Source organism: Zonotrichia leucophrys, chromosome 10, assembly GCF_028769735.1.
Source record: "Zonotrichia leucophrys gambelii isolate GWCS_2022_RI chromosome 10, RI_Zleu_2.0, whole genome shotgun sequence".
Lineage (NCBI taxonomy): Eukaryota > Metazoa > Chordata > Aves > Passeriformes > Passerellidae > Zonotrichia > Zonotrichia leucophrys.
This window is the reverse complement of record NC_088180.1, coordinates 4,166,682-4,193,635: the sequence shown is the minus strand read 5'-3', so window position 1 is coordinate 4,193,635 and position 26,954 is coordinate 4,166,682. Positions and strand designations below refer to the sequence as shown.

At 43.5% G+C, this 26,954-nt stretch overlaps 2 protein-coding genes across 6 annotated transcripts in view; one reads left to right on the top strand and one right to left on the bottom strand.

The window, feature by feature from the left end:
- The window catches only part of PEAK1 (pseudopodium enriched atypical kinase 1), a 111,260-nt gene extending 89,329 nt beyond the window's left edge, over positions 1-21,931 (bottom strand). For 4 of the 5 annotated variants that reach the window (XM_064722698.1, XM_064722703.1, XM_064722701.1 and 1 more), the window contains exon 1: positions 21,768-21,931. The gene's annotated coding sequence lies outside the window, so the exon portion shown is untranslated. Of the gene's footprint in view, positions 1-10,931; positions 10,984-21,767 lie in introns of all 5 variants that reach the window. The other variant, XM_064722700.1, reaches the window with a different exon arrangement.
- Positions 21,932-22,162: 231 nt separating this feature from the next.
- The window catches only part of HMG20A (high mobility group 20A), a 40,124-nt gene continuing 35,332 nt past the window's right edge, over positions 22,163-26,954 (top strand). The window contains exon 1 of the mRNA XM_064722188.1: positions 22,163-22,472. The gene's annotated coding sequence lies outside the window, so the exon portion shown is untranslated. The remainder of the gene's footprint in view (positions 22,473-26,954) is intronic.

The following is a 26,954-nucleotide window of genomic DNA, read 5'->3' as shown; positions in this document are numbered from 1 at the left end:
AAATTTATTTGTTAATACGTGAATGTATTTGACACATCAGAATGAAATCACTAAAAAATCCTGCCAAAATGTTCTGGAAACAAAACTCCTTCTATGAGAACCTGGTGGAAAAGCAGACAGCCTTTTTATTCTGCTTTTCATTAACATGCAAGCCCAACAAGATCAACCAGATACTGCAGCAAGTTACAGCCTCACTTGTTACAATGGACCATTACCAAGGCTACAAAGATAATCAGACTCATCTGATGGACAACGCAGCCTGGGACAAAGAGTGGTTTTCAAGACAGGGATTTCAAGACACATTTCACTTTTTTTTTGAAGACAGTAGAGGAGAACAAGTCAAAAGTCCCCCAAGAAGCAGCTTTCTAAGTTTCTAAAAATAAACACATTTTCTGTTGTATTCCTAATTCCATGAAGCTCCTAAAATTTTGAATTAGTTTAAACTCCCAAAACTTGAACAAAAATTATTTTTCCAGAACTGCAGCACCACTTGCAATATACTCAGAAGACAAATTCTGCTCATTTTCCAGCATTAAAAAGCAGATGTTCTTCTGTGCATTAACAACACTTGATTATAAAATAAATTTATCCTCTGTGCAAAGAGGAGTGAACATAATGGCTCCCTGAAGGCACAGCTTCGAGCTATGAGGGCTATTAGCTCAATTTCTTTTTCAAATGCTGCAGAGAAGGATGACAGAAAGAAAGCTTCCAGTTGTGATTCTCTAATCTGTCTGGTCCATGGATGCCCCGAGTCCAGATTTCCATAATAAACCCCATTACAGCACAACCCTGCCCTGTCCTCACGACACACAAACTGCAATCTGTGTGGTCTACTCAGAGAATAGCTCAGGGAAAGCATTTTGGGTTGCCAATGATTATTTTTTTAAAACCTGGGATAGCAAGAGAAGGTCACTTCATTTAAAGAACCCACAGGAATCTCGTAACATTCCAAATATTTTTATTTGTGTGTGAAGACAGACATTTGTGTGGGATGTGGAGGGGAAACTTTGGGTTTAAATATTAGTTTATTTGGGCAGAGGACGATTGCTGGTTTCCTACCAGTGTTTTTGCTAAATTGCTTTGCTAAACTCTCTGTAGTACTGATTACCTGTTAAAATACTTAACTTGTGCAATTAATGAAAAAGAAATCACACAGCCAGGTAATTGGTCAACAGCAAAAATTATCAAAAGGGAAAGAAATCTGTCTTGTTGGGAGTGGGAGAACAAGTACCACTGGTACATTTAAATAGCAGAGATACATTGAGGGAAACATAAAGGCCATCAAGCATGTACGAGGGAGGAGGGAAACCAGGCAGAAGCATAAAGGACAGAGGAATGAAGAGAACAAAGGGTGGTTGAGTAACAGCCCATGCAGAGAGGACCATCTTGGAGAGATCTGATCTGCTACAGATTCCTCTGCAGAGCACAGACAGCCTTCACAACAGTCCACAGGACCTAAAATTCAAAGCATGCTGTGTCACAAAGCCCAAGTCCTACAAATATCTTTATTTTAACCACATCCTATAGGCTATGTTTAGCCCACAAATGTTTCATTGCATTTTTCAACAAACAGTTACTGGCTACACTTCCAAATTTTTGAATAAAAGCATCAGAAATGTACACAATGTGAGAGTATGGTAATGAATATTTACTTTCTTTTGTGACAAGCTCGAATGTGAAAGTTGTCACCTCCCCACCCAGCTCTCCCAAATCTTGCTGCTGCTGTTCTGCAGATGTGCTGCTCCACAGGCACCTCCCCTCTCCAGGTGCTGAGCCCACAAGGTTTCCATGGCCTGCTTTCCAGCACAGCCCTCTGAACCTGCTCTCTGCACAAATGACAGAGCAACAGATCTGGGATAAGCAGATGGAATGCAATATGGCCAAGGGGCTGTAAAAAAAAGATAAAATCTGACATAACTCATTCCTGGTGATGCTGACATCCTTCTGCAGGGCCACAGGTTGAACTCATCTGGGTAAACAGCAACTCAGCCAAACAAGCACTTGACTCATGCCCATTTTTTCTGGGATCCATTTCTGGACACAGGTACAGAATGCCAACCAAGGGATGGGACAGGAGGTGCAAGCAGCCCTTCAAAGCGGCCAAAACACTGGTCTGAGGGCTGGGGCAACCACTAGGGATTACATGGGGAGGATCCCAGAGCCATTCCCTTCTCTGCTGGCCCACAGCATGCTCTGTTTCCTTCTCACATGCCTCAGGATAAGATCTTTCAGGGACAAAAAGCAACACAAATCTTTGACAAAAGCCATGGTTAAGCAGAATGAAGAATTTCAATAATTTCATTGTGTTAAATACAGATTTTGCACAGGTTCCTCTCCCTTACCATGTTCCTGGTGCCAGTGTCCTCCCTCCTGTGTGCTGCTCCTGATGTTTGTGAGCCTCATCACTGAGCCCATCTGAATTGCAAACCTAGTGCTAAAACTCTTTTCCCCACTGCAGTAACTCCCTGCTGCTTTAACAATTTGACTCAAGTTCAGTGGAGGGCCCACAGGTGCTGGTGGCAGGGGAACAAGCAGAGGCAGCTGGGGAGAGGAGGAAAGATAGGAGGAAGAACTAAGGCATTATTTTGGGATTAATTTAGGTGCTGTTTCATGCTACAGTTGGGAGAGGAAAAGGAAATAAGACCTATAAAGAGCAAAGTACTGCTGCTGGTTAATTAAGACCTAGGAGTAAACATGCCAAATGGTGTTTGCCACACAACAAACAAATGTGAATCAGAATGTGAATCAGTACTGGAGCAGAGGAGGGAATGTTTTCTCTGCTACTCAGGAAGCACTTCAATTGTTTGGGAAAGGTGTGAGTCATTAACTCTCCATGTACAAGTGAGACATCCAAAGCTATAAATACTTGACATACTTCAGGGGCCCTCTGGAATGGAAGAATGGAAATCTGTACATACTTGTTCAAAATTACAGCAGCGTGAAGCCACGCATCACTTCACTGATTTTGATTTGTTGTGTTTAGGCTCTTCTGAATTGCATTACCCAAGCATGACAAGCTCTAACCTTGAAAGGCCCTGCTTTCTTGCTTGGGAGCTCTGGGTAGCTGAACAGCTCTTTGGGATAGAAGATGAGAGGTGCACAGCAACTGATGGAATGCTATTTTAATGCAGCACTTTTCTATGTCTCAATTGGTTGCTGATCACAGCCATTTAGCAAAATTACCTTTCTGATGGCAACCAAGAATCTCATGGCAACAGTCACATGCCCTAAACACAATCCTCCCCCTCTGATTTCACATCTGCTTGCAGGAGCTCAGCATGAAGGCAGTAAGGAAGTTTTACTGCCATCTTGCAAATTGACTTTTATGGATTCTTCAGACTGTAACGCACTGAAGCTCTTCTTAATCTAACTCCTAACATAATTTATTACTTCTAGGCACAGGTAAAATGCTGGTTGGACTTCAGCAGGGCTTTCATTCCCAGGTGAAACCCACCACAGAGGGATAATCAAGCCAAGCTGAAGGGCTTGGCTCCTGAGCTACATTTAGCCAGTCTGGCAGCCTAATGGCAAATATTAGTGTAATAATCCAAGTATAGATCCCATTCCTTCAGATCTGCAGCTTTAACATTTTTCCCTATGAACATCATGAAGCTGAGATGGTATTAAACGCCTACACAATCCTTCTAGAGAAAAATATGGTTTTTTCCTCATGATGCATTCTTCAAAATGAGTCTTGCACTGCCTTTTACCTTGGATATCAGAGATTGCAAGAAATACTGATGGGCTGCATGTGATCACACTACAGGCACCTTCCAGAAGGGAGGCATGAAACACCCTGAGAGCCCTGGCTAACCCAGGCCCAGGCAGTCAATGAATTACTCCACTGTCACTGACAGACTCCTGGGAAAACAGATTGCACAACAGGAAGAGGGTAAAGCAGAGCTTGAGAGCTTGGACACACATGAGAGTCATTCATTTACTCCTGACCCCAAATCTCAGAACACAAACAAGAGGAACACAAAAAGAATGCTTGGCTTTATGTAGGCAACACGGAAAGTATGATTTTGCAGTATCATAAATGTTTAATGACACTTTTATGCAACTAGTGATATCCTTTCTTAATTTAAATTCCTTTCAAAGTTCCCATTTAAAAACCCTCTTTAGAACTATACTTCTATTTTCCCTAATTTAATAAAAGGTTATAACAAAATATTTTTATGAAGAACTTATTTTCTCCCAAACACGTCCAAGTTATTTTGTCCTCAAGAGAGATTGATCAGGTCTTCTTACAAGCCAAATGATCTGTAAAACCTTTGATGAAGAGCCTTCAGAATGCAGAAGTCTGACTGCCCAGCTTATGGCTGCATTTGAAGGGCTGCAGTCTGCATTTAACTGCTGCTACATCACACCCAGCTTCCTTAAGATTGGGAAACCAGTGCAGTTTGAGGTGATATCCCTTCCTTTGCTAGCAAGTGCCAAGTTGTATTAAATTCCCTCACTCAGTGAAGGCTGTCAGTTCTTGAACACTTGGTATTACAGTCTTTTCACAAAGTGAGCAACTTTCTATACATTCAATAAAAGCCTCCAAGTCTGAACAAATATTCCCACTTGCTGCTTCAGAGCAAGTAAATCAAGAAACAGGAGCTCATCATGAAAGGTTCTGCATGCCAGAGCTGCCTAGACTGCAGTGTGATAACACAGACCCTCACAAGCACAGCTGCATTATTCTGTTGATGTATTGGTGCAGACACCACACTAATACTGACAATTTATGTAAGAAAAGACATCTAAAGAAAAATTAATTACCTTGTGCTGTGGCATTGGTGCATCTTCTCTCCTCTGCCATCTCAGGAAGCAGAAGCACTGCTCCTGCACTGAGCCCTGCCACAGCTCCCTGTCTGAAGGACACTGAGCCTGAAGAGCTGCTGCTCTCAAGTCACAAGCTGCATTTGCAGCACAGCTCACACACTGGCTCTCCAACATGGCAGCAGTAAGAAAAACATGAGTTTGTCTCCCTTTCCACAAGTCTAAAGCAGCAGTAAGGCTTTTCAGACTGGAATTACAAATCACTTAGCACTGTGCAATTTCAGAAGGATCCAGGGGATGCAGGTTTTCCACAGCAGGGCCCCATCAGGCTGTGGAGCCAGCCAGCAGTCTGCCCTGATCTCCCTGAACATGCAGCTCTGGACTAAAATGCACAGAATGGAAAAAGCTAAACAGGCAAAGAAAGAGACACATGTATAAACACACCTATGTTTTTCAGAGAAATCTCTCCTGCAAGTGTCAGTCAAATGGAGGCATCACACTGAAGTGGTTCTGCCCAAAGGACTGCAGGGAAGCAGCCCAGAGGTCCCTTCTGGGGTCCCTGGGCAGAGGCTCTGTCCCCCAGGGGGGCACAGGCAGCTGCTGCTCCCTCAGCCTCACAACTGCTGCCCTAAGGAAGGGGCTGACACATTCTGCCACTGCACACACACAATCTTTTCTCACATAACCAGACACCTGAAGAATGGAAAAAAAACCCTCATCTGTGAGTGGGCTGAAGGTACCAGTCAAGAAGTAAAAAGCTGCTCTTGTCAGATGGAGTGATTGATCAAGCTGCTGTCTCTCAGCAAGGATATGGAGAATGCCTGTGCAAGCTCACTGCAGTGCAAAGGAAAACAACTTAAGATTTAAGATGTTTCAATCTCTAAGTAAACAAATCGACCTCACTTGGTACTGAAATGAAGCAGGAGGTGTTGCAGCTCTGTCCTGCACTGTGGAGCAGCAGCAGTAACCTGTAGCTGAGGGAAGACTGACAGGTGAGGGACAATGTCCCCTTACGGATTCCAACTTGACCTAGAAAGAATTTATCAGTCTGCATCAAGAGCAGAACTGCAGGAACACAGCTGGCAGGCCTAAGGACTCCATCAGTTTCTGAATCAAAAATAGAATTATCAATGTACAAAATGCTCTGAAAAAAATCTTTGTTAACAAATTAATTTTTTTTTTTTTTGTAAGTACATAGCCTCATTTTCAGAAAGAATAGTGAAAATGAGACACACACAACGGTCAGCAGAACTCCACAAGAAATATTTTGGGAACACATCAGTGTTCCAGGCTCTCAGCTCTGCCCCATTCCATTTTCTCTTTGATGTCAGTAAGTTATTCATCTTATTAGTTCAAGCTTGAGCTTTTGATCAAACTTTTGTAGTACATAATTTGGAAATGAGTTTCTTAGAGGGACAAGAGCTGTCAAATCAGATTGACCCAAACAAAGCAGTAACAGCTTAGGACAAGTCAGAGCCAAAGCTGGAATTTCAGAGCATACGTGCAAGTTATTATTTTCTAAAAACCACAGTGTTGACATTACAAGGGAAGAAAAGAGAGGAAAGATCCTATCTCCTGAGCCCTTGATCAAATTACTTCATAATTCACCCACTAACCCTCTCCCCTGGTCCCCATAACAGACAGCAATCTGAGACAGAACAAGCCTGTGGATTTTGGAGCATTAAGGGAGAGAAGGGAACAAACTACAGTGCTGCAGCTGAATCTCCCGAGGATGTAGAAGCACTCAGAGCTATTTTACGTGGCAGAATAATTTTACAGAACCTTGCAGATATAAAATATGGGGACAACTTGAAATTAGCACAGTTCACGTGCATGACATAAAAACTAGGAACCCAGAACTATACAGTGTCTGTAGTTTCCTGTGGTTTCTTTCAGCAAACTTTTTTCAAAGTAACTGTCAAAGATATTAGATTCCAGTATTTCGAAGATGGTATCTACTAGTTCTTAATTTATCCCAGCCTCTTATCTTTGAAGCAATTCAGTTTCTGTCTCAGTGCCTAATTTCCATTTTACACATCCTATAATTGTGTTTGTCCTTTTGTCCTTTAAAGTTGACTTCTAAAGATTCCCATCATTAACACATCTACCAGGAACAAACAACTTGCTCTCTGTGTTCTTTGGTTGAGATCTAATTATTAAAGTTATAATTATTTCTCCTTACAGATTTTAATAAGTTGGAACTGGCTTTAAATTGTTCTTTTACTGAAAGCTGTGGGCTTGGACATTTCTTTCTTTAGAAAGGGATGTGTGCTTTGCAGAAGTTTCAGATCCTTAACCTGTAAATTAACTTGTTGCATGAGTTACTGTTCACTTGGCCTGCTATCAAGTCCAGGCTATTTTCAATCATATTTAGTTTTCCTTTGCATATTTAGGAACTGCTCAGCCCAGAAATTTTATGCAGTGTTTCTAGAATTCCTTACTAAGATTTTTAAACATTTTACCTATTTTCTGTTTTCTTCAGTATCTGTTTTCTTAATGGGTAAAGCATGAACTTTATCTTTTTAGAATATGGACATGGTAACACTTTTAAACATGCAAACCCAAAAGCTGGCAAGCCCTCTCCCAGATGAAAAAGAACCCATGAAAAATAACTCACAACATTGAGCTATGCTTATTTCATGACACAGACTCTTTTCTATACAGGAAAGTATAAATAGTGTCCACAGCTGTGCAATTTATCCTCAGCCATTAAATGTCTCCACAGTCTTACAATTCCTAAAAGTGTCTGCACTGCCTACAAATGAGCTGCATTAATATAAACAGCATGTGAATGTCCAGAGAGCCTATAAAACAAAAGCCCTAGGAACAGGCCTTAACTAAAAAGTGCCATTCTCAGATTTAAAAAAATAAGAGCTTGTAACTATTTCACTGTTGATCAGTTGGCCAAAGAACCCTTTCCAATGTTTTGATCCCACAATTTTGAATCCCTGGGTTAGATACCGGGAGGGAAAAGCAGAGGCTGTTGGAGAAGTGTGGAGCCAGCCTGCACAGTGCCCCGGTGCTGGGGTAGGAGCCATCCTGCTCCATCCCAGAACTGCCTGGCTTCACCAAAACCCAGCTCCTCCAGACACAGGGGATGAAATAACCTGCACAGACTGACAGATCCAAACAAGGGATCACCAACAGGCATGCACAGGAAACACCACTAAACCTGATTCATTGGCTCGGGTCCTAAACAAACACGCTCATGGTATAGATAGATACTGCTATAAATCCAGCACTGTTCACTTACAGGGTACAGCTTATTTTAGTCTCACTTATTCTTCTGCAAAGTGCTGTATCTTATCTCCATTTTAAGAATGAGCAAGTTTCTTAACCTCTTTGTCTCAGTTTCCAAGGCTACAAGCGAGGCATGACAAAGGCAGGAAGAAAACCCAGATATTTTTTGGCTCTCAGCTTTTTCTTTTTTTCTTGCTGCTCAGTCATCTTCTCTTCCTAAACTTCGGGATTTAGTTATTTCAGCATAGATATTATTCTATGTTCAGTGTGTTTTCTTGGTGATTCTAATCAGCTTTTCTCTCTGCAAATCTGGCCAATTGTTTGGTGACTACATTTGATCACTTCTTGTTTTATGCATAGAAATAATCAAGGAAACAATATCCCAACCAGCACTAGCAGAGGAAGAGACACATTCCTACAAAATAAAGTTAAACCAAGCTATTTTTTAAAGGTATGCAAATGACGTGAGAGAAGACAGGAAACCACATTTAAAGTCTAAATCAAATCCATTCTTTTGTAAAATTTCTGGAAAAGCTTTGAAAAATGGCTTTTTCTACTTTTCTCTCCCAGAATTTCTTTGTTCCTTACAAAAGGAAAAACAAAGCAACAGGAAAATGAAGTGATGTTCCTCCTCTGGCAGAGAAGCAATGGAGTCTCCTCCCCCTTCCAAAGGGGATCACAGTTTGCCAGCTTTGGCAGCCACTGCAGCATTTAAAATAGAAATGAATCCCAAAATGTGATTTGGCAAAGCCCCGCTGCAATATTCACTAAGTCTGTTTTCCCTCTTTTCCACTTCCTTTCTCCCACTCCACTAAGATGGAGAGATGGCTGCAGCACCTCAGGGCTGAGAGCGCCCGTGGCTGACCCCCAGAGCAGAGCCCCACGAACTTTAGCACACATGGAACACAGGGATCACACAGAGCAGCTCCTTGTATGGCCACAGCCCGAGCCTGGGACACGGCCAGCAGCTGCTCTGGCTCTGACACAGCTCCAGCTCCAGGGGAGGCAGCCCTGTGCCTCCCAGACCTGACAGCATCACTTCCTCTGGCACTGGGGAAAAGCCAACAACACCCAATTCTGCAACAGGTTCCAGCAATTTTCCAACAGGACTGTGATTTTCGTAACACTTTTGTTTTCACCTACACTGAGGTGAATCCTACAAGCCAGAACACACACAGTATTTCAGAGATATGCTGTGTTGAAAGAAAGAATGAAGAAAATACAAATGCAAAAGATGAGAGATGAATCAAAGATGTGAACCCTTCAGAGGGATATCCAAATCCACTGCCAGAGTGCAGAATGCTGGCTGGAGTCAGCATGCAAGAACCTTCACTCAGAACAATTGCTTTGGAAAAGAATGACTTCATGTGAGACAGCCTGGGCACGGGGTGGGACAATAAGGCAGCTGTCACAGATGCTTGCAGCAAGAGCAGAAAGCAGGTGTGATTAACAGAGGCACTGAGCTCCAAGACAGCCCAGCTTTAGAGAACGGCCTTCAACAAGAGGAGCAGATTGTGTGGCACCCATAACCACTGCTTCACTGGGCTTTCAAACTACTGACTTCTCTCTGACTGCGATGTGTGGTACATCAATTAATCCATCTCATTCATTCACAGAAAAAAAGCCATTAAGTATCTGAACCCACAGAATGTTAGCTTTAGCATGCAAGCAGCCAGCCAGCTGACTCATTCATATCATGGTTTCAATTTGAAAGGTGGGCAAAATGTCTCCAATATATTTATGCCATAGCAATAATACCAAAGTAATTCTGTTCAGGATCTTGTGACAAACCTCCAGAAAGTGTCAGGACTAAAACTCTCTCATTCCAATTGTAAAAAAAACTTTCCAAGCATCAACATTTTGTCTTCTGTATGTTTTAAGCTTTAGAATTTTTATAATCACATCCCAAAGCCTGAGTCATTTCTACTTTGCCATCAATGAAACTGTTCAAAGGCAGCAGCAGGAAGACTCAAAGATTGATTTCACAGATCATTGGTCCAGGCAGTGTTTGTAAACTGCTGACCCCAACCATGGAGAATTGCTAGGGCCTTGCAGACTGATGGGAGACTTCCAGTTTAAAACTGATTTGAAACCTGAGGTTAGCCTGTCAGTTTTTCCTAAAAAAAGAAAAGAAAACTAAACTTTTAAAGGAGTTCATTCTAAATGAGTCATATTAGCCCACACAAGTAAATCAGCACATTGTTCTGATCTCCCCTCCCTAAAATGCATCGTGTCCTCAGCACAATGCTACTGCACAAATAACTCAGGACTTGCCAAAAGCTTCCACCAAGCTTTAATTACAGCAGTCCTATTTTGTACATTGTCAAATCAAACAAGAACTAAATCAGCCTGCTAAAAACCAGCCAGTACTTCAAAATCTCCAATGAAGATTAAGAAGTAAATCTCTGCAATAAAGCATTAGCCAGCCCAGAAAGATGCTCATTTTCTTGCTTCAGGATAAGACTGTGGTACACATGTGAAATCTGCTGTGCAAAAGAAATGGCACAGCATCAATTAATTGCAACAAATTATTTTAATGCAGGTCATTGCTACTAAATGTTTCAGACAACTTAACTGAATTTCCACTTCGCCTTTTTGGCTGCTCTTTCCAACTGATTTAGCTCCACAAGTGAGAATGTTTGCATTGTCAAAGTTTTTGTCACTGTCAGCATTTTGTTGAGAACACTATGCCCCATTTCAGATTTCAGTATATTTTCCAGAAGAGTTAAAGAAATAGAGGGTGCATGTCATTCTGCCAGTCATTCTCATCTTATTAAGCTTTTGTCATGGCCTGACAATACCAAAAGACTTGAATGCATTTGACTGTTTTGCAAGCAGACTGCTTTCTCTCTTGTCATAAATGATGGAAAATGTGATCCTGGGGTCAACAAGGGAAATTGTAAAAATGAGGCTTCCTTACTTACAAGTCTTTATTCAGTCTCTGACTTGGAGTTTAAAGGCAGGATCTTCCATGCTCTAAAAATAGCAAAAATCTGTTTTAATCCAAAATTTCAATTTTTGGATGGGAACAGAGCACCTAGATTAAATAACCTGAAAACTAAGCAACAAACCAAGCATCATCCCAGTTCCCAAGTTTCTCCAGTTGCTGAACAATACAGAAATTAATTCCCAAGATGACTCCCAAATCACATATCAAGTATTCAGCCACAAGCAAAGCAAATTCTCATCAGCAGGCTGGACTGCAAGCTTCTGATATGCAAGGCAGCTCTTGCAGCTCCCAGAGAGAAATATTTAACTGGCAAAATGTGTGCTTGCTCTGAACTGACTGTAACACATGACCTGGCATGAGCTTTGACAGCAAGTTATTCAAGAAAGATGACAATACAACAGAGTTACAAAAACAAAATACAGCAGTGCTAGGAGAAGCCTTTGGAAACACAATTTGTGATGTAAAGCCATAAATCTTTAACATTTGAACTAAAGACTTGAAGCTTTTAGAAGCAGCAGCCTCACTGCTAAGGTTAGAAGACATTCCCATACTCTATTATGGCAACTAAATAAATATTTACCATGGCTCTTTTCAAAAGGCTGGGTTAGCAAACTGAGCAAGACCATGAGAGTGCTCTGGGTCCTCTTTTAAACACTAGAATAATTGACTTGAGGCAAGCCAAGCTTTTAGCTCTCTTATTTGTAAAATCAGTAAATTATGGAGTTCTGGGTTTTGAGAAGAGCTGACTTAAAAAGCCATTTCACTCTGCTGCCTCCCTGCTCCCAACACACAGGCAGCTGGGATGCTCATTAGAAATCTCCTCAACAGCACTTTAAAGGAAAAAAAACTTCAGCAAACCAAAGTCCCAGCAAATTTCTGCAAAGATGAGCACTTCAGTCACACTCTGCAGACAGTGAAATGTTTTTGCATCACCCCTATTGTACTACCCTGAAGATAAAAATGGGCTCTTCCCAAAACATGAATATAGCAAAAGATCCAACACCACTTCCTAAGCCAGCATTAATAGTCACTTCAAACAAACATATATGCAAGACATACATATCCACATCCAGATAAACCTGAGCAAAGACACACACCATGCTCAGGATGAAAACAAGAAATGTCTTCTCTATGAATGAAAGTCTGTACAACATTTTGATTTTGAGATGTAAATATTTTTTAAGCTGTACATTTCAGAGCAACATAGTGTAGGATGATCACATTTGTCCAAATCGTCATGGCCAAAGATATTTACAGAGAGGCCTCTTGAACTATTGACAGAAAATTTACAGCTTAACTTCCACAAATACTAAAATGGATCAGTCAATTACTGTTTTCTATGAAACTGTAAACTTATTTGTATAAATAAGATATGAAATCACAGAAGGTGGTGCACAGAAATGCCAGAACTGACTGGTCTGCAGAGCCAAACAGCAAAATAAGCCACAGCACCTAAAATTGTTTCTTCAATTCAGGCACTTCTTTTTTCTCCACCCAAAAGACATACTCTCTTTTCTAAGTGACTGCCTTTTTGTCAGATTCCAGAAGAGACCCTTCAGCCCTGAGTTTGCTTTGTCCACCAGCCTTTAATTATGAGGTGGAAGAAGAAATAAAGCAGAGAAAATGAGTAATTTGAATACAAATTCCAAAATCTAACAGCTTCCACAGTTTGTACCAATATTTCTTCAGAAAGTCATTATTTTATACAAAGCAAATTCTAATGATTTTGAATTCTATAAGTGTTAAATAAAATATTTTCTACTAAAAAGACTGCAGAGTTAAAGGTGCCAGACAAACTGTGGAGCATCAGAGGTGTTACAGAGCTAGAATAAAGGGAAATGTATCCATTTTTACATGGCTACAAGCAGTAAATACTTTATGAACACAAAATAAAAACTTGTGGCCATGCTCCGAACTTAAAAAACTTACATGTTATGTAATAAAAAGCACAAAGCTCAAGAGAGTTGCTCATCTGAAAAATATTTAAAAAACCCTTTCAAAACAATGTATTTATTCCAGCACATCTTAGAGAGGCAGAAGAGCCCATGTTCCCTCTGTGTGCACATTGTGTACAGCCCTTTCCAAAGAAATGTTTATGCCAGGTCCAGCACAGGCTGTGAAGCAGTGCAGACACAGGAGGGGCACCAACCAGCGCCCACAAAGAGCTGTCTTCATCACAAGACACCTTCACCTTCCTCTCTCAGTAAAAATAAAGAAGGCAGACTTGTATTTCAATATTTTTTCCTTATCTAAAGGCCGGAGTGCTGATTTTTCAGGTGCAGCACAGGTAAGTTTGAGACTGCCACCCCTTTTGTTCCCTGTATATTGTGTTCCTGAATGCTGCTCTGTGCACGCAGAGCACAGCCCTGAGCAGCTCCTGTGGTTTGTGGGGCTCCTTATCAGCCTCAGGAAGACACGACTGCCCATTCTCCTATTTTTAAGCTGTCACAATACAACTTGACTCTAGTTCATCTCTCAAATTAACAGGAAGAGTGCTGTGACATCCCTCCTTTCTAAGCTCCATCACAAAGCCACTGCCAAGAAAACAACAAGAAAGTTCAGAGCCCCCCTGAGACCACAAATCCCCTCCCACATGTCCCAGGAAGGATCCAGGAGCTGCCCAAGCTTTGAGCTGTCCTCTGGCTGTCATTTTTCAGAACTTTGTAGCAGATAATGCATCTGGGACAGATATTTTACCATGTGTCATGAAATGAACATTTCTATGTCTGATACACATTTACCTTGCCTGCAGAACAATTACTCCAAGAAGTCATGGAAGAATAGTGATGGAAAAGAAACCTTGACCCATGTGGCAAAGTCAACTTATTAATTGAAATCTATGGATTTTAAAATACCCTAAGTTACAGACATTTGTAAACTGGCAACTGAAAGCCAAAAAAAATTACAAAAAACCCCCCAGCTCTTGCCTCACATTCACAATAGGAAAGAAACAAAGTTTTTAAATTATAACTGTTCCAATTTCATTTGAAACACCAGCTTGAATGGACAATCATCTCTCAGTCATTATCAGCAAGAGAAACCCAAGAAGCCTCATCCATCTGCTGCAGAGAGATGGAGGATGGACTGTGCTCCTCTACAGTGGCTACACTCATGACAAGCTTTGGTTTTGGGAAAAGCAGAGCTTACCTTGGTTTAGAAACTGATACTGATTTTCAATTATTTCACTTGTTCAGTAATTTTTTAACCATAGTTCAGATATTGGCATGCAGCACAATCACTGAGTACTGGCTGTTTATTTTTCCAATATATTTTCAAACTTCTATTGTGATTATTTGATTGGAAATGTACACCAACTCTTTTAGTCAGCAGAACACAAAAAAAATTCAATGTGTTATCTGTGCAATACAATTTAGTGACGATTGACTGAACTTATAACCCCCTCAGTAAGCTGTGCTTGCTGCTGGAAGCAACAATATTCATTGTATGGATTTGTATTTCCTCCTGTGTTCTACAGATCTCACTCTGTTTGGGTGTTTAAATACGTTTTAATGAAAGCACCCCAAGTTAACTCTCTGTGTAGACAGACCAATATTGAACTGCAGAGACTGAACTCCAGGGGGAAAACTCAATTATGTAACATTTGATCTATTAAATCTAATTCCCACTTTTTAAATGCTGTTGCTTTGGTATACCACCTGTTGGCTCTTATTTCTCCAAAGAATGATTAGTGTATGCATGAACCTTCCAGCTGCCCCAGGAATTGTGCAGGAATACTTCAGAAAATACCATTATTCCACAGCATTTCCATCATCCCCTCTGGGGGGCTGAGCAGAACTCCCTGATAACCTGGGCTGGTTCATCTTTTCCACCATGTTTCTGTACAACACTGCTTCTCACTCAGCAAATTTGGCTTCAAAAGGTCTGTCTGTTGCTATCTCCATTGTTCAGGAATAGCACTGTTGATTTACACTGATAAACAAAGAATGTACAACCATAAGCAATGAAGTCAATTTGCAAAGGACTCAGTGGGAAAAAAGCCTCCAATGTTATCACTACCAAGTACTACAGAGAAAAATTACAGCCTTGTGGAAAAAAAGATGAAGGGTGAGGACTGGGCACCTTTTTTAATGCAGCACTCCTGCTGTTTACACCATTATGCAATGCAGTATGATTTGCAGTTGTGTATGTAAAGAATGCATTTGCTGAATGCCCTGGTGATGCTGATGGCAATACCACCAGAAGGGAACCTGATTCAGCTTCTCTCTGAAAGCAACAATCAAACACTTCCCACACTCCAACAAGCAGAACAACAGAGAATTATGCAGAACACAGGAGAACTCACCATGACTAAAGCTCCAGTGAGGCTGAGGAATCTCCCTCTAGACCACTCTGCAATCTCTCCTTATGCTGCTGCAGGAGGCTTTTCATGGCAACTGTTACTAACAGTGTGTCTCTCCCAGCTGCTAACAGCAGGTACTTTATGTACCAGAGTGCAACACTCCTCCTGATGCACCAGTCACTGCACACCTCACTACAGAACCACCCTGGGAAGGGTTCTGCTGCTGCTCTGAGAGGATAAGTGGGGTAACTCGTAAGGAGCCATGACCCAGCACCCTGCCTGCCAACAGCTCCAAGGAGCAAGATGCCAACGAGGAAATGGCACGGGACTGCCAGAATCACAGGTGAGTGAAATCCAGGGGAAGCTCTGAGCTCTGCTGACATTTTCTCTCACAGGGATGCTGCCTTTGCTGCACATGAAACACTTAGCAGGCAAAATTCAGGGGAGCAGGAGCCTCAGTGAGCTTTGCCCTAACATGCCTTGGTTTTCTGTGCTTCCCAAGGAAACTTCTCTGGCCAAAACCACTGTCCTTAAACCTGAACCTGTCTCACTTCAAGGCCTGCATTAACACTTCCCAGTTTTTGTTGTTACAATTTAAAGGTAAGTTATTGACAACTTCATTAGCAGCAGAGCAGGTTTGAGACTTATTGCTAATAATCTGATATTCCAAATTTAAAAATTTAAAAAAAAATCACAGCATGAAAGTGCAACTTTACATCTATAAAGCTCTAAAATAGTCAGCATTTTTGCGTTGGATGTGTGTTTAACACCAAGTTCAGTGAATTCTTCCACTGGCTACAACACAGCACAAGCTGTTGCACAACCACAGCATGTGTAAATGATCACACTGCCAGCTCTCCTGTGCCCCTCACTCTCTACATCTTTACTGGGAGCTGTCTCCCTGCTTCTAAAACCTGAGAATGTCTACAGTTTACAGAACAAAAGTCATTAAATAAACTAGCTCCTCCAAAGATCATTCCAAATGGCAGGAGTCACACTCCTTAACCATATAGTTACAGCCTTAGAAGTCTCAGACTGGGGAATATTGTGCAACCTGTTTTTAAGGAAAACTACCCAATCTGAATGAGGAAGGCCCAGAAGGACAATTAGCAAGGTTTAAAGCAAATGGAAAAACAATTACACAACATGACTTACTCCCCCGTGGAAAACTCCTGGACTAATATTTATTCTCTCTCAGCTTGTATATATTTGCATTAAACTTCAAACTTTGTTAAAGCAACATGGATGTAATTCTGAGCCTTCACAGAGAGAATCAGTGATTTTAACAGGATGCCAAACAGGCTAAAAGGGCACTCTGCAGAAGGCTACTCAGGGCTAAAACAAGGTAGAGAGAAAGGCAGAACTGGGGGGAAGAAAAAAGTGCAAGAAGAGTAAACAGTTACCCAAGGACAACTTCAGCTCCAGAGGCACTGAAATTTGAAGTGCCTGTATTACCTTCACACACATGCTTCTGAATGTCCTGGCCACTTTGGGGGGAAGATTATGCATTTTAAAACTGATCTTCCTTCTTGCTGCACCACAGAAGCCCCAGAAAGGACACCAACAAGTATAAAAGCAGAACAATGACACTCACTAAGAGGAAATTTGGCAGCTGAGACAACAATAAGAGCATCTGTGATATGTACAGAGACTTATGCTAAGAGTGAATACACACGAAGCCAGCATGGAAGGATGTCTATATTTGTTCATGTTTATACTGTAAGATTTAAATGTCTTTTAAATGTGTTTGAAGGCTTTTCTGACAGCAAGACCCTGGGAGCTGGAAGACTGGATATAAATATATCCATGCAGAACTTACATCTCCTGCATTACAGACTGCCTTCCTCCTCTGGGGAGCTTTGTAGGGAGGCCTGTGTAAATACAGGCATGCATCCAAGAGGGAACATTTTAGGATTGAGATCAGTTCTACAAAAACATGGAAGGTCAAACTGTGAACACTAAACAGCTTCCTACAGAACCTGTAGCCAACAATACAATAACCCAAATCTGCTCAAACACCAATAAGGTTGCTTTGGCAAATTCTGTGCTAGTAGCAGTATTTTCTGAAATAGCACTAACTTTATCAAGTCAGTGATCTTACTTTTTAGCACCACACTGAACTGGCATCTCAGACAAGATGTTACTAAAACAAGTATTGCTAGAAGCCTACAATGTTTAGCCTGGCATGATTTTTATCCATTTGTTTACTGTGATTTCAAAAACTTTGCTAAAAATGTCTCCCGCAGTCAACAGTGACTGCATTAAGACAGTTGAGCATTTTTCAGCATTTATATTTAAGCACATGTAAGGCTTTTTAACTGAAATATTACTCTTAAGGAAAATATGGGATAAAGTCTACAAATGGAAAGATTTTAAAATGCCTTTCCCAGACAATATTTCTATTTTTTTATACTTTATGTAGATAAAATACTTTCCCCCTCCACTTCCCAAGAACCAAAGACTTAAAAAAGGAAATCCATTACAGATTGATTACAAAACACTTCTCTAAGAGGTATGGCTCAAAACTGAGTTTGTCTTCATCCTGCACAGCAATATGTGATTACCAGGAGGAGATAAATGATGACTGAGGATCCCAGGGGTTCTGAAATCCTGTTGTTCTTGTTGTCATCTGAACAGACAAACTCAAAAACATTTGTGGTAAATCCATTTTGTAACTTGGTGAGCTAACATGATAACTTTTATAATAGCTGAAGGCATCCCAAAAGAAATTCAATTCAAAGAAGGTGACCTCAGAGTTACACCCACTGTGTAGTTTTCCTCTATCCACATTTTGCACTATCAGGCAATCTCAAATCAACCCAGTCCACTTAAAGAGATATGGGAAAAGAAATTGCTTGAGTCACTCAGCTACTTATCTATCTCAGGCAAAAGGAAAACTGAAAATTTCTTACTCAGTTGATAATTTCTGCTTTTGATTTGGAAAACACAGAGCCCACAGCGCTAAACCACAATTTATGGAAACTGCAGCTCAAATATTGGACAACTAGTTAGAATTATTACCAAGTAAAAACAAGCCATTCATCCTTGTCACTGATGTTGTAGAGATTCTAAAGCTGTCACATTCTCCCCAGTGTTGACTTGCTCCACTTCATCCTGCTCTAAAACAGTGAAAGTCAACTAGCAACTCTTCCTCCAGTTTGCAGCCTGTACTTTTCCACTCCAGATTTAAAACTGTATGGTAATGGAAATTCTGCATTATTGTGCTGATCCATATGAAACAATGGAATTATTTCAGCCTTAGGGCAATGTAAATCCCAGTGCAACTCGTGGTCCTCACACAGGAGCTGTGTGGGAGCACAGGAGGGTGGGAAGACTGGTAATGCCAAGTAAGGCTCTGCAGACCAGGTCCCTGCAGCAGCCTGTCCCAAGTAATGCACTCACAGAACGTGCTCCATCCACCCCTGCAGGTACCAGCACGGAGAACCCAAAGCCTTTTCCCGTGGGTCTGGGGCTCCACAGCTCCTCCTCCAAAACCCAGGGGACTTTACATACACAGAGAGTGGAATTTCCCTCACTGGTGATTTTTGGCTGCCACTAACAGCCAGTAAATTCTATATATGGCTGCAAATAACTAGACATTCTCTCTTTCAACTTTGCTTCAATTATTAAACCAAAACATGTTCTACAAGTTATTATTTTTGTACTCAAAGTAGGTTAAAAACATCTGGAGGTGTTAACAGCACAAAGATGAAGTTACATTTTTAGTTCCCCTGTCAGTTGTTTCCTTTCACGCCACAGGTACTCCACAACCTTCTCGGCGCTTTCCACCAGCTCAGCACCATCTCCCCGTCAGAGCCGAGGCATTTGCATTTCAATGCGCTGCCCGTACCCGAATGTCAGCTCTGACACACCGAGTGCACGGGAGGAGCAGCCCGGCAGGATTCCCGGCAGGATTCCCGGCAGGATTCCCGGCAGGATTCCCGGCAGGATTCCCGGCAGCTGCAGCAGCGCAGCGATGGGGACAGCGCAGCTCACCTCGGAGCCCACCTGGCAATCCTTGGGGGCTCTGCTCCAACAGCCTCACAACCCAAAAATAAAAGAGAAAGGACTATTAGTACTGCCTGAAACACAACCTCATCAGAGAGCCATCAGAACAAGGAGGAAAGCTGCACATCCCTTCAGAGAGAGGGGCAGATAAAACACGGCCCATTAGCAGGGATGGGATAGTGCGATCCTAAACCGGGCTGAGAGGCAGCTGGAGGGAAAAGCAAAGACTAAACAGGAAAAGGAAAGCAGACACACAGGAGTGTAAATTCAGGAACAAGGTAGAGGAAACAACTCACAAGTTAACTTAGAGTAAGTTTTTCACATATGTATCTTTCCCAGCACCATACAGAACAGTATCACTAGCACGATACTGTAACTGTCAATATTATGACCCTTATCAATAGATTACAATACTTATCATAATAATTTACTATCCTGTTTAGGAAAAATAAATTAGTCAACATTTAGAAGTCATTTAGCTAAATATCATCCTCCCCTTTATTTTTCTTTAAATGACTGATTCCAACCAATTCCTTTACTTGGAAAGTAAATAGGAAATAATACACATATTAGTAAACACGCCTGGAAATGGATTTTCTGAAGAGCTGAAGAGTCAGAAACACAAATTACCCAAGAAGTGGGAATGGTATTTTGTCTCTTTGCTCTCTTTCACTGAAAGAGCCATAAGACCTGCAGATACATAGGAAATGCTGTTCCTTCAAACAAACTGTATGCTCTAAAGCAGAAGGAAATGCAAAAATTGCATCCATTATGAACTGCAGCCGAGTGAGAGTGCCTACCTGCAGCCAGGCCAGGCAGCAAAGCCTGCTGGCTCCTTGTTCTGCAGCTGGCACCTCCTGCCCAGGCTCAGCAATCACCTGAGCCCCGCCTGCCCCTGCTCAGGTGAGGAAGGTGTAGTTGAGCCAAAGAGATCTGTCCAAAAAGGTAATTCAGGAAATCTGTGACTGAATCATCTACATGGGATATCCTAGCAGTACGGTAAAGCCATCAGGAAATGAATACAGAAGATTAATCATGGAAAGTTACTCATGGAAAAACTGGTAATTCCTTCTTGCATAGTTCTGTGTTTTAGAGAATAAAACAAAGTTTTCCTGAAAACACACTAAGCAGTAACTCTGCCAGGAAGATGCTTCATCTGGACAAAACAACTTAGCTACTTTACAGGTACAATCTTTTAAGCCAGTATGAAGCTAGATTAGGAACTCTAACAAGCCCAAACAACCAAATAAAATCTCCACAACTATTTGCCACTCTTGCTATACCCCTTGATTCAAACTGTCTAGAGGAGGTTGTAAGTCAAGCAAAAGTCACACAGAAGGAAGTAGATCCAGTCTGTCACAAGGGCAGTTGTTCAGCTGGCAATTTTAAGCAAGTTAAAGTAAACTTTCTAACTATAGAACCTAATTATTGGAATTCCATAAAGTCTTGGTTCCTAAAACAACTGCGTGTTCTTTCCTTCATGCCCATACATCTCCATATGTTATTTTTTCTGTAAATACCTGGGAATAAAATGTTTTAGCAGACATTAGACAGCCTTTAAGCCAGAGCGAGTAAGGGGAAAAACTTTGGAGGCACTTACAAAGCAGTTAAAGAACAACGAGCTCTACAAAAGTAAATGGCAAAGACCTAAAGTAAACAGAAATTAGGCCATCTGAGGAGGAGCCCCTATTAAATCCGAGGTCAGAGATCCACCAGACGACATTCCCCCTTGCCCCTGTGCTCACCTCGGAGCAGCCTGGCCATTCCGCATCAGGTACCAGCTGCTCCACAAGTAGCAGACAACTGCAAAGTATTCACATCGTTTCACTCGCTGTCCCACGCGAATCCCAGCCTTCCAAGCCCAGCCTCAACTTCACCCTCAATAAAAACTGCCAAACAGACCGACCCACCTACAAATCCAAAACAACCTTCGAGAGAAAGGACCGAGAGGATGGAATGCAGCTACACACGTACGCGCTAACACGTAAAGCCTTTCGAGTCAGTAATTCGTAATAATAACAGAGCAGGGTCAGAGCCCCGGCAGGAGCAGCATGCACCCGGCACCCACAGCAATTCCTCGAAGGTGTCAGCGCGGCGGAGGCGCTCCCCAGCGGGGCGCGGGATGGCGCCGCACGCTCCCAGCCGCGCTGCGGGCTCGGCCAGCGCCCGGGGCTGCCGCCGAGCACCCGGGGGCCCCGCGCCGCGCCCGGGGGCGAGGGCGCCGCTCGGCCCCGTGGGGGCCCCGGCGCGGCTGCCGGCGCCAGACGGGCTCTGCGGGCGCCGCTGCGACCGGGACCGCGGCGGGGCGAGGGGAGCCGGGGGAGCCGAGGGGAGGGAGTGACGGGCAGGCGGCGGCTGCGCCCCGCCGGAGCCCGGCTCGCTGCCCCCGCCGCGGCCCCGCCGAAGAAAACTGACCGCCGCCACCGCCGCCCCCCGGCCTCCCCTTCAGGGCATGAGGGGCCGTCACCACCTCCCGTCCCTCACTCCCCTCCCGTATCTCACCTGGCAGGGGCTCCCCGGCCCCGCGGCGCCTCACCACGGGGAGGCGGCGGCTGCGCCCCGGAGGCTCCGTGCGGACTCGGGCTGGGGCTCCGTTCCCGCCGGGCCCCGGCGAGGACGCGGCTCCCGGGACGGGGCTGCGACCGCCGCGCCCGCGCGCAACAACCAACTCCGGGAGCCGCCCCCCGCGGGCGCACCGCGGCGGGAAGCCCCGCCCCTCGCTCGCTCATTGGCTGTCGGCGGCGAGCGGGCGTGGCGCCACCGCGGGGCGGTGCGTGGCCTTCGGGCGGCCAGGAGAGCCTCCACGAGAAGACTACAACTCCCGGCGTGCACCGCGCGCGGGCCTTTAAATGCGTCCCGTCAGTTCGCGCGCGCGCGTGAGCAGAAAGCATGTGCTTCCGCCTGTGGTGGTGAAGTAGTCCCGCTGCGTGGTTTGAGTTCCAGCCCCGTGCTGGGCCGTTGAGCGGAGTGGACCCGCGGACGCTGAGGCGGGAGTGCTCCTGACTTGGCTGGGCCTTTTCTCGAGGGGCTCCTCAGGGGCAGGCGAGAGGGCCGCTCTGAGGCGGGAGCGGAGAGATCCCAGCAGGCGGGGCTGTAAGGTGGCCGTGCGCGTGCGGGAGGCGCGGCGGCTGCGCGGGCTGAGGGGACCCGGCTGAGGGGACGCGGCCACCCCCGGCGACCCCGGCCCTGGCCGAGAGCCGCCGGCAGGTCAGTAGGGACGGGCCCGCCGCCCCTTCTCGGCCGCGGCGGGCACGGAGCCGGCGGGCGGCCGCGGGTGCCATGGCCCGCCGTGAGGGGGGCTGGGGGAGCCGCCGGGGGGTGAGGGGGAAGAACCGGATGAGGGTCTAAGTGCTTGGCTTTCGGTGTTCTCCATTATTTATCTTTCCACGGTTCCCCCAAAGCGATATTTCATGGCTCCTTAGTTCTATTTATTTGCCCTTTCTGTAGGTCCACTTAACGTTGCCTTGTCAAGCAGGTGATTTATTATGGCGGGGGTTTCCCATACTTGTGTCCAGGTTTCCACATTCAGTTCCCCGCTCCTGAGGAACCAAGTCTCTTATTCCGAGGTGGCAGAAAGAAGCCCCGACCCTGGGGCTGGAGACACCGAGGCCTCGTGCCTTGCGAGGCGCCATTCATTCCAATCCTCTGGAAAACCAGCGCTAGGGCAAGGAGCAAGGGCAGGGGAAATAGAAATACAAGAGCTCCTGCTCTCTAGAGTAGTGGCCTCCAGCTATTTTGGCTGTCAATAAAGAACACTTTTTATCATGCATCTCTCACGTATGTAAATTTATTGGTTTGTCAGTTATCTACACGTAGTACTGTGCAGATAGATACGTTATGAAACATACTCAGACGTAGAAATTGAAAGGATAAAGACAAAAGTGAAATAGACAATATTTTACGACATTAATTCATAAAGTTGCAAGTAATGTAGCTTACTTGCCTTGCATGTGACCTCCTTGACCACTCTTAGAGCACATGTATGTTGTTCTCAAGTGACCATTATTAACTTCTAAGGAGTGTAAACATAAACTGCTAATGAAAACAAAGATTTTATTTTTCATCGGTTTGTTTTTTAAATCCTGGCCACATGTGTAGGGACACAACCTATTTGAAGATAGTGAAATGCTGTTTTACCTTCTCTTGGCTTTTTTCACACTAGTATCATGCCTGTTAGAAGGGATGAGATATTCAGTATTTCTAGAACTATATCTCTTGGTGGCAGATACTGTAACTTCAGAGTTCAGGAAATTGAGGGAAGCTGGTAATTTTTTTTTCCCCTGTCCTTAGAAATCTGGCATGTCTTGACATAGAAGTTGAGAAGTTTGGGACAGGTCTGGTGATAATGGTGCCAAAAGTATTTGGGTTAGTCTTTGAAATCCTAAGTTAACTCTTATATAGAATCCCAGCAAAACGTTAGAAAAAGGAGAGATTGTGTGGTCTGACCACACTGTCTTGGTTATAAATGGATTTTTGTTCCTTTGGTTGCCCCTGGTGGGGCACACAGAGGGTGTGTGGTGATGGCCTTTCATGGCTCAGAAAAGGGAGGAGAGAATCGTGTTCCTCTGGTCCTGAGGCTTGGGTCCAGCTGCTGTTCCTGACTGTTAGAAGGTGACTGTAACAATTTCTGGTGCTGTGCTATAAAGCAGCCACAAGGAGAGAGATCCTCAGTGTTTACACCGTGGGCTCTGGCCGGGGATTTCCCTGGCCCAGCTCAGGCTTGCAGGGTGTGGCCATTGCTGTGCTGCTGATGCCAGCCCTGACTGTGAGCTGGGCTTTTGCTTGTGTGGCCTCACAGTGTTACTGTCAGGGCACAGGAATGGGGAAAATTGTAACACTTTGTAACCTTTGTTGGTGTCTGTTTCCAGTGAAGTTCAGTGAAGGGTCACTCAGTATCCCAGTGTCTCCTCCCCTGCCACAGCAGCTCAGCCTTCCATGCTAATTGCTGCTCCTTGACTAAATTGGAAGTGTTTTAGGACCAGTTATTCAGTGGGATTTCTCTCAAACTTACTGGCTCATCCAAGTTTCTGAATTCTTGCTGTACTTCTTGCCCTCTCCCGGCTGTGGGTGAAAAATTTAAGTATTCCTGCTCAGCATGGCTGCAGTGCACACAGAGCTGTGCTTGGATTTTTTGAGTGTTGTGGCATTTGCTGTGAGGAATTGTTAGAGAATAAAATAATGGAGACACTCTTGATAATGATCTGTGGGAGAGAGGGGTGACTCAAGGGAACATGCCTTTACAATTTTGAGGGCAGTGGGTGAATACAGAAAAGTTGTCTTTTTTTTTTCCCCCAGTTGTTCATGTACCTTTTAATAAAATTCTGTTTCAATCTATAATGTGAGTGGCTTGGGAGTCCCAAAATGAAGTTGCTTTCTGCATTCCTTCTAGCTTTTTTGGTTTTTTACTTCAATGATTTCCCTTAGAAAGAGAGGGAAAATGTTTCTTATGTTCATGGAAGCTGTTAAGCTTCTGCTATTTTTAAGACAAGAGGAGCAATCAATAAACACACATTAGGTGTTCACAAGGTATGAATTACTGATGTAGTTTGTTTTCAGAAGCCGCTGGTTTTTCCAGAGGATTGGTTTATGGCAGCAGGTAAGGCTGGTTGATGGTTATTTGCAATACATGGTCAAGTTAAAGCTTTATTGCTGTGGGATGGGCTCTGTGGCAGGGTGGGCAGTGTTGGGCAAATTGTGGGGATGTGGCTCCTTGCTGTCAGTGCCCTCAGCAGCCCTGCTGGCTCTGATGGCAGCTGCTGGAATTGGACCTGTGGTCCTTGTGGGTCCCTTCCAAATCAGGTGTTCTGTGTTCTGTGGTGCAGACCTGTGGTCTGATGCTGGACCTGGAATTGTGAGGGCAGAGCAGCCAGATGTGGGTTTGTGCATGCACTGCCAGTGGGACAGGTCTGGTGATCAGCATTTCATTAGCAGACTGGTCTGTTTTAATCTCTTGCATAATGGGATTGTTGGGATGTATATGGTAAAGCTATTTGTATGCACATTAATCCCACAGATGACTAATTCTTGTTAAAGGAATAACTTGCATTGTTCATAGCTGCTGGGGCAAAGCTGAGACTGACATTTGATTTCTGAAGGTCTGCTTGGTACCACTTTGACAGGGACAGCTTTTGATGAATTGCAGCTGCACCTACTTCTGAGTGTGTTTATTTGTGAGAAATCTTCATTCTGTGTTACAGGGAAACAAAACCATTTAACTGTGGAATACCTTCCAAGTTTCTTCCAAGCTCTAAATTTGTTAGGAAATCTTTTTTGTTCCTAGACCTTACTTTTGCAAGTTCTGATGTACTTGGAAAAAAACCCCATTGGCTAGAGTGTTTTAACAGCAAATATGTTAAAAAACAGCCTGTGCTGTGTTGCCTTCATTAATGATTTTAATCCTAGAAAGAAATAATCCTGCACTGTTTTGCAGGAGTCTGTGGCAAGAGCTGACTTTGACTGATTGATTTCAGTCTTTTGGACCATGCATCTCTCCTGGCATACAGTGAATTGCAAAATAAACCTTATATTTCACTGTTTCTGAAATTCCTGTGACTTGGATTGTTTATACTGTTTCTTAATGTAAAAGGAATGGAAATCTAAGGCGTTGGAATGTGCCTTTTGTGCATCATGGCTGGGATAAGTAATGAGGTGAGCAGTGGGCACCCTTAGCCTGCAGTTCAGGATGCTGGGGTAGCATGAAAATGGCAAAGGATGGTTTGGTCACAACATTGAGTGGCAGAAGGTTTTGTTGCTGACAATAAAAATGTGTGAAGTGCATTAGAGAGTGAGGGTAGTCAGAGTGTTGGTTATTAGTTGACTTCAAGAGGCTTAAGACTGACAGGATTTATTTCTGGATCCTTTTCTCCATTTTTTTCTTCCATTAACAAGTGCAAAACACAGAGGATTTCTCAGCAATTTAGTGAATTAACAGGGGGAAAGTCTACTTTTGTTTTATTATTGTGTTCAAGTATGAAAAGATGATAAATTCATAGCTTTAATTATACGGTGGTGCCTGAGGGATTGTTTGCAGCCAAAAGAAATTCAGCAGTTTTCAACTGCCCTTCAAAATGTCATCTGTAGAATTGCCAGGCTTTGTTTGGAGTGGTTCTCAGTCTTAACCAAATGGTGGTTAAAGCAGGTCTGGGTCTGTTCTGTAGTTCTTTTTATTTCAGGTAAGTAGTATGGCATGAATTAGTGAGTTTTTTGTGAATTTTTGTGTTTGTTACTTAAGAAATAAACTATTTGTTCCTCTTGGAATTCCCTTGGCTGCTGTTTTAAAGCCTTGGATATAAGGTGGTTTGTTTCTTCTTAACTTTGGAGTATTGTTTGCAGAAATCCAGTAATTGGCAAAACATTTAGTAATGGAAATGAAAGAGATTTGGGGAGAATGGACAGGGTAAATAATCTCAGGCTGGTGTCCAGGCCATCATTACATGTTCAGAAAGGCTGAGTTTCTGATGTAACAGAATTAGTGTCCCATAGCAGTATGGAGGGTGTGCTGTGCCTAACAATGTATGGGAAGTGTCACTCCATAGTGGAGAGAGAGCTGTGAATGTATGAGACTGTACAGGACAGAAAAGAGATCAACACAGAGCAAAGTGCTGGAAACAGTAAAGTGTGAATCTTCTGTCACACTTCCAAATCTGCAGTTTGCTAACGCTGCATTTCTGCCAGGAAAACTGGGGAGCC